We start from the raw sequence: 7509 nt of genomic DNA, 5'->3' as shown, positions 1-7509 counted from the left end.
TGATAGGGATAAATTGGTGCCTTCCAGAGGTAAATGTAACTCATGGGAGAAAATGAATCTTTCACATTATACAAATCTTGAGTTTCCTCATCAGCTTCACACTCCTATTAAAAAATAAATAAATAGAAAACCAGAAGGTAATTTTTTAGTCACTGGAGCTGGTGAGAGCTTTTGCATATGCAGGGAACAAGACGACTGTGACTAAAAGGAAGGTTGTTGGTCCCTTACGCTCCACCTGGCTGAAAACTATGTACCCTAACAAAGGGATAAACTGATGTTCTCCCAAGTTAAATGTGACTTATATGAGAGAATGACTCTATTAGGGGCAGCCTTAGAAGGTAGAGAACACATCTCCATCTGGAGAAAAGGGGAAGTTTGATTAATTTCTGGGAAAAAAAAATTATTGTCTCCCTCCAAAACAAAGGTCAGCAGGTTTATAGCTCATTATACAGGATTTGGGTTTTGCTTATTACAAGTGGTATGTCCTTAGTCAAAGTCACACAGAAAACATGGAGACAATGCCTCTCTTGAAAAGTAATTATGAAAACCACATAAGACAAGACCCATGAGCATGTGAGATCCACATTGGGAAATGTGGGAATTTCCCTGGTAAAGTTGCACCACAGGAACCCAGACCTCTTGCCACACCTGCAGGCACCTAGCTTCCATCATCCATTCAAAAGATGTGTCCAAAGTACAAGAGTCTCAACTCAACATAGGTCAAGCTATAGTGACTCCATCATGTATCTACAGCAGCTTTTAATTCCTCCAGGTCCAGATGAAATTTACCAGAGATCATTTTTGCCATATACAATATTGCCTGGTGTTCCAGTTTGATAATGCTGCCATTACAAAAAATACCAGAAATGGACTGGCTTTTATAAAGGGGATTTTTTCGGTTACAAAGTAACTGTTCCAAGGCCATACAAGTGTCAAGACTAAGCTATCAACAAGGTTCTACCTTCACTGAAGAACAGCTGATGTCGTCCCAAACACCTGTGTCAGCTGGGAAGGCACATGGCTGGCGTTTGCTGGTCCCAGGTGGTATTTCTACTCCTCTCTCTCAGCTCCTCTATGTCCTTGCTTCTTCTCTAAAGGTGCCTCTAAGTATCTCCTATCCTCTCTTCTATACTGCAGGGCAAACTCTGGGCTTCATCTCTTACCTTTGCATCTCCAAATATCCTTCTGTTTACATCTCCCAGCATCTCTGAGCATCAGCAAGCATCTGGGTCTGTGTGGGCTCTTAGCTCTCTTAAATACTCCAGTTAACTAAAGAAGACCCACCCCGACTGGGCGAGGTCCACACCTCCATGGGAATAATTTAATCAGAGTTCTCACCCACAGGTGTGTATGAGTCACATCTGCATGGAAACATTCAATCAAAGGGCACACCCTAATTGAGACTAATAGTCCTGACTCCACAAGTCTGCATTAAATAACATGGCTTTTCTGAGGGACTCAATGTATCCAAACTGGCAAAAAAAAACATAATTAAAACTTCCATTTGAAAACAAATAATGTGCAGGGAATGGAAAGGGGTGATGGAGAGTGAAAGGGAGTTTGTAACTGAGGTTCTGCAGTGTGTGGGATGGAGATGATCCTGGTGGTAACTTGGAACCTCACAGGGCTGGGATCATCCTTATGGCGAGGCTGGGGAAAGACCGGAAAGAGAAGCATGATTATCAAAGCTGCTTAACTGGCCCATTGGGGACAACCATGAAAAAGGATCCACAGAAGCTCAGAGGCCTCTACATTCCACACACTGCTGCCTCCTTGCCCTGGGGTTTCTTACTTGGTTCTAGAGTCTCCTGGGTGCCTCTTCCCCCAAGAGATCCTTCTACCCAACTCCATTTCTTGGAGACAATGCACCAGGAAACTGTCTCCTTGGCTTGGGTCTTGTCACAAGTTTTCTTCCTTGGTTCAGGGAGGACCAGAGTTGGCCTGCCTTCTAGGTCTCCACATACGGGACCACTCCATGGAGGTAAAAATAAATAAATAAATAAACAGAGGGTAAATTTTCAGTCACTGGAGCTGGTTAGAGCTTCTGCCTATGCAGGGAACAAGACGACTGTGACTGAAAGGAATGTTGTCGGTCCCTCACACTCAACCAGGCTGAAAACTGTGTACCCTAACCAGAGGGTTAAACTGATGCTCTTTGGAGTTACATGTAACTTATAGGAGAAAGTGAATGTTTCACAATGATGATCCAAATCTTGAGTTTCTCATCAGCATAAATGGGAATAAAGGTTGCTGAGGGATCAAAAGAGGATTAGAAAGTTTTAAATGAGATCATGGGTATTAACACAGTGCCTGGACCTCCTGACATGATTGAATCAAGGATATTCCCTTCCCCAACAACCAGGGCCTCTGAGCCTTTCCCACCCACTGCCCAGCCCTCCTTGGACCCTCCTTGAGGGTGTGGCCCCCAGTCTTGGCTAGGTGGAGTCTCATGTGCTCCACCCTCCTGCTGGTATATATATGCCAGTGTCACACAGGACAATCACATTTTCAGATGAAGAGTGCCTGTGGAGAGCAGCCTGGGAGACCTGCCTCAGACCCTCAGAGCCCTCCCGCCCCAGGTAAGCCGGGAGATGGGACAACGTGGGTTTAGAAGGCAGGAGTGATAGGGGACCTGGATTCCTCTGTGCCTGCTCAGTGCAGGGGAAGAGATCCCACTTAGCTTGCAAACCCAAAATCAAGTTTGACTTATTTCAAATATTTCAAAGCTTATGCTCTCTAAACTTATTCCCGGCCCTTCAAAGAGCCTTGTTGAGAATCACCTAAATTGCTTGCTAAATATGTAGATCCCCAGATCTCGTCCCTTCCTAAGAAATCAGATGGGGGATGCCTAATATCTGTCTGCCAAATCAGCCAGCTGTGGCTCATCCGTAACAGATTGTGAGACCAACTTCCAGGAACTCTCAGTGAGGATGGCTCTGTCTAGAGGAGGGAGGATTGGTGGGATAAGGGCTGAGGGCCCTGTTATCCCTTACATTCAGGCTCTATAAGGATGTGATGTTCCTTAATCTAAGCAGTCAGCCCTTTTCAGACACTCTGAGAAGGAAAGTGGGTGTCCAAGTCATTCAGCTGAGAAGGGCAACTCAGGAAACTGGTCCCATTTTCAAATATTGAGCATCTGTTGGTCCAGGGAATGAGGAGCTGCTTGGAGAGACCAGTATGGTGGGGGTCAGGGAGAGCGCAGTCCTACCATCATGGAGAAGCCTGGACTGCAAGGCAGGACTGGTCCTCATGATGAAAACCACAATCCCGGAAGTGTTTTACATAAGAGACCATGGTGGTTAGATCTGCCTGGGGCGACAGCAGATTGTGGGAGGAATGAGTGGGTGCTGAAGAGCTCAGCAGTTGCAGAGCATCCAGGTGGCTCTGGGGAAGGGGTGGAGGTGACTCCACAATGTGTGTCCTTTGACTGTAGGATCCTCAGTGTGGAAACTCCGGGGATTTATTAGCTACCAGGAAGGAGTATCTTAATATACCAGGCTGATGCTAAGGACAGTTTGCCTTCTTCAATAAAACCTGTCTGACTTGTCAAAGTTTAACCCCTCATGAATAGGGGCTGGGATCTCTGCCCTGACAGGCTGACACATTTCTAGCTGCCGCTGCCCCACCCAGGTTCCTCACCTTCTGGGGATATGGGATGCCTGTCTCTACTGCCCCGTGGTAGCAAACTTTGCCACTGGGACAAGGCACAAATATAATCTCTCCTTTTATTCACCCTGAAGTTTCTGAATTATTAAAAAGAACTGTACTGTGTTCAAAAGTGGACACTAGTTTCTCTGATTTCCCCACAGTAAACACTTGGACATTGGTTGTTCATTATGCTTTGTTTGACTATATTGAGTCATAGGAGAAATTTAAGTGTTTGACATAATAATATCAGTGTTCTGGTTTTCAATCAAACATGTTAAAATATTGTTCCATTATTGCTTCTCATAGTCTCTTATTTTGTGTATGACAAAGAGTGTAATTACGGTTTTAATATTAGACAAACTTGTATTCCTACATCCACTCTCCAGGTCAGGAAGGAGGTTTTACCAGCATGCCAGAAGCCCTAATGCCCCCTTCCCATCACCAGCTCCTCTCTCTTCCCCAATTATACTCTGATCTAACACTATGAAGTAATTTAATCTGTTTTTGAAGTATGGATTTGGAATCATTCAATCTGGCTTTTTTTCCAGCAAAATTATATTTGTGAGATTCATGCATTTTGGGTGTAAATTGGTTAGTGTCATTTATTGGTTGATATGATCTGTTGTTGAGTGTACCACAAACATCCATCCTACTGCATGGGGCATAGAGGTGTTTCCTCTTTGGGACTCTAAGGAAAACTAAGAGGATGTTTTCCTTGCTAGGAACATTTTTCTTTGCTTTTTGTAGGACATAGGCTTATATTTACTGATGGATTTATAAAGTGGAGTAGAATATCTGACTTATCGGCTATGTTCATGTTCAAGGTCAGTTGATGATGTGAACTAGCATTTGAAAGTGCTTGTACACATTTACATCCTTGTCAGCTTGAATGAACATTTCACATGTTCATCAATACCACATAATCACCAAAAGTTTTAGTATTTTAATACTTTTTGTTTCAGAGTTAACACCTCTAGTGGGCAAACCTGGATTGCCTTAATCCTATCAGGAACTGAGATGATTAAATCAGACACTTTGAGGCCTGACATCTTTTGGCTCAGTCCTATGCCTAGTGATCCCAATTTAGAGCTTGTGGTTTTTACCAGGTCAAACCTCTGATAGGAGTGTGAGTTCCAGGTTTTGTTCACTCAGACCTGAGAGTCAACTGAAAGCTCCACTCGGACCCTCAGCCTCCGTTTTGGGGTCAGTCATTGCTACTAAAGAAGCTCAGACCCCGAGGTCTCCCTCCTCTTTCCTGGATCTTGTCCCCATAAGTTGACACTGGGATGTTAACTCACCAGTGATTTCAAAGAGTGGTTTCTAAGTACATGTCTCCCAGCTTTGCTAGTGAATCTCAGTGTAAGGGCTCATCTGAAACGACCACATTTGCCACTGCCATAAGTGGAAATGTAAGATTTTTACCACTGAAATCCTGAGCTTAAATTTCATTTGTGCCCCATGTGAAAATCACAGTTTACAGTTTAACGACTTCTCAAGGTAAATCTAATCTAGGCCATAGTTTCATATATACAGAGTTTGAAGTATCCAGGAGTTGAGAAAGTTAGATAAAATACAAGTACAATTTAGTATACTATGAATTCACTGATATCACATATATTATCTATCATGTTTGAGCCAGTATGTGCCAAATCATTTTCTTAAATTTTCACCAGATTGAAATGTTTGACGTTGGGATTTTTATGCTTGTTAACCCAAGTCTCTTAGAGTTCAGGATGCTAGGTAACTTTCCCAGGCTCCCCAGATGGTAGGTGATGAAGGCTGGGATCAAACTCAGACACAGGTGGTCTAGTCCAGAGCCCATACCCTTTCTTAAGTCCTATGCAGCCCCAGAGTGGTGGACTTGGATGTAGGTGGATTGGTGGGGTGGAGACAAGAATCAGTGGTTGCCTCAAATGTCGCAGTAAGCAGGGCCACAAAATTAAATGGGTTTTTAAAATGAAGATCCATTTTCTCCTCCCCAGGAACAAAGTGATAACTTGGAGACCTGTTATTTTCTGACCAAGAGAATTGCTTAGCTTGGATTCCTATCCACTGAATGGCCAAGGACTAGAAAGGCAGCTGACAGCCTCCTCTGTGATCAGCTGCAGGTGTATGAGACTTGAGGGTGGACCTGCTTCTGAAAGGATAGAACCAGCAGAGCCAAAACCTCGCAAGGAAACCCTCCTCGGTTCAATCTTCATTCAAGTCCCAATGGCGGTAGCAGCAGCACTGGAAGCTCTGCAGGCAGGAGCCAACTGCCCCATCTGCCTGGATTACCTGAGAGACCCTGTCACCATTGAATGTGGGCACAACTTCTGCCGCTCCTGCATCCAGCGGTCTTGGGAGGAAACACAGGACAGGCTCCCTTGCCCTGTCTGCCGCCACCACTGTCGAGAGTTGCCCTTCAGGAGCAACACACAGCTGGGAAAGATGAGTGAAATTGCCAAGCTCCTCCACATCACCAGGAGCAAGAGGAAGAGGCAGGAAGAGTCACGATTGTGTGAGAGGCACAGTCAGGTCCTGACCCTGTTCTGTGAGGAGGACCTAGAGGTGCTGTGTCCCCTGTGTGCTCAGCACCCGGCACACCAGGGCCACCACGTGAGGCCCACTGAGGAGGCTGCCTCTCATCACAGGAAAAGGCTCAGCAGTGACATTGCATCCCTGAAGAAAAAAGTGGCGGAAATGGAAAAAGTAAAAGCCACCCAAGACAGAAAACCATTAGAACTGAGACAGGAGGTGGAAACACAGAGACAGAAAATATTCTTGGAATTTGAGCACCTGAATCGGATTTTAGAACGTGAGCACGAGGCAGTTCTGTCAAGGTTAGCTGATGACGAAAAGGAAATTCAGCAGAAACTCAATACAAACACAACAGCATTTTTAGACTACATCTGCACACTCAAAAGTTTACAAAGAGAGGTCGCAGAGAAGAGCGTGATGTCAGAAGTGAAGTTGCTGGCAGGTATCGAGTATCTACAAGAGGCATGAAGCTGTTAAAACTCCAGCCCTCTATTCTTTCCAGTTAAGGAGAGAAGGATGCAGTCTTCCTCCACAGTATTCTGCTCTGCAGAAAATTAAACAGAAATTTACAGAAGATGTCACTCTCGATCCTGAAACAGCACACCCGAATCTGCTTGTCTCTGAGGATAAAAAGTCTGTGACATTTGTGAAGAAAAAGCAAAGGCTTCATCCTAATCCAAAGAGATTTACGTGTGATCTGATTGTCCTGGGTTCTGGAGGATTCGCTTCCGGCAGACACTATTGGGAGGTCCAAGTGGATGACAAGCCTGAGTGGACTGTGGGGGAAAGCAATGCCTGACAGGACGGGACAGATGCTGGACAAGCCGGCTCCGGGATGGAGACTATGTTGCAGAAGGCAGTGCTCCAGTCACTCTTCAGTTCACAGAAAAGCGCAGAGGAATTGGCATTTATCTGGACTATGAGTTGGGTGAGATTTCCTTTTACAGTTTGAATGAGAGGTCTCATCTCCACACTTTCACTGATAAATTTTCTGAAATACTCAAGCCTTACTTCTGTATTGCAAAAGATTCTAAACCTCTTACCATCTGTGCAATATCAGATGATGAACGATAAACTCCATGTATGATTGGCTCATTGCTTCATTGCCTTGCTGTAATTTGTGGAGAGTATGTAGAATATTGCACAGCTGTCCAAGAACCTACCATTAAGAATTTTTGTAAAATGTTTCTATGAATTACACACTGAATGTGTTTTCAACTCATTGTTTCAATCAGTGTTGTCTGAACTAACAGATCTTGTGAGAATTAACTGTGCTCCTGAAATTGTAAGTTTAGAGTGAACAAAACTTTGCACCTCCAATAAATACATTTAGTGTAATAG

The 7509-nt window shown here is 44.3% G+C and overlaps 1 pseudogene; it reads left to right on the top strand.

Moving 5' to 3' along the window:
• The first annotated feature begins 5859 nt into the window (after window positions 1-5859).
• On the top strand, window positions 5860-7242 carry LOC119530558 (annotated as a pseudogene).
• The last annotated feature ends 267 nt before the right edge of the window (window positions 7243-7509 follow it).

The sequence above is a fragment of the Choloepus didactylus genome, chromosome 3, assembly GCF_015220235.1.
Source record: "Choloepus didactylus isolate mChoDid1 chromosome 3, mChoDid1.pri, whole genome shotgun sequence".
Classification (NCBI taxonomy): domain Eukaryota; kingdom Metazoa; phylum Chordata; class Mammalia; order Pilosa; family Megalonychidae; genus Choloepus; species Choloepus didactylus.
Note: the sequence above shows the minus strand (reverse complement) of the source record. Positions and strands in the feature narration are given on the sequence as shown.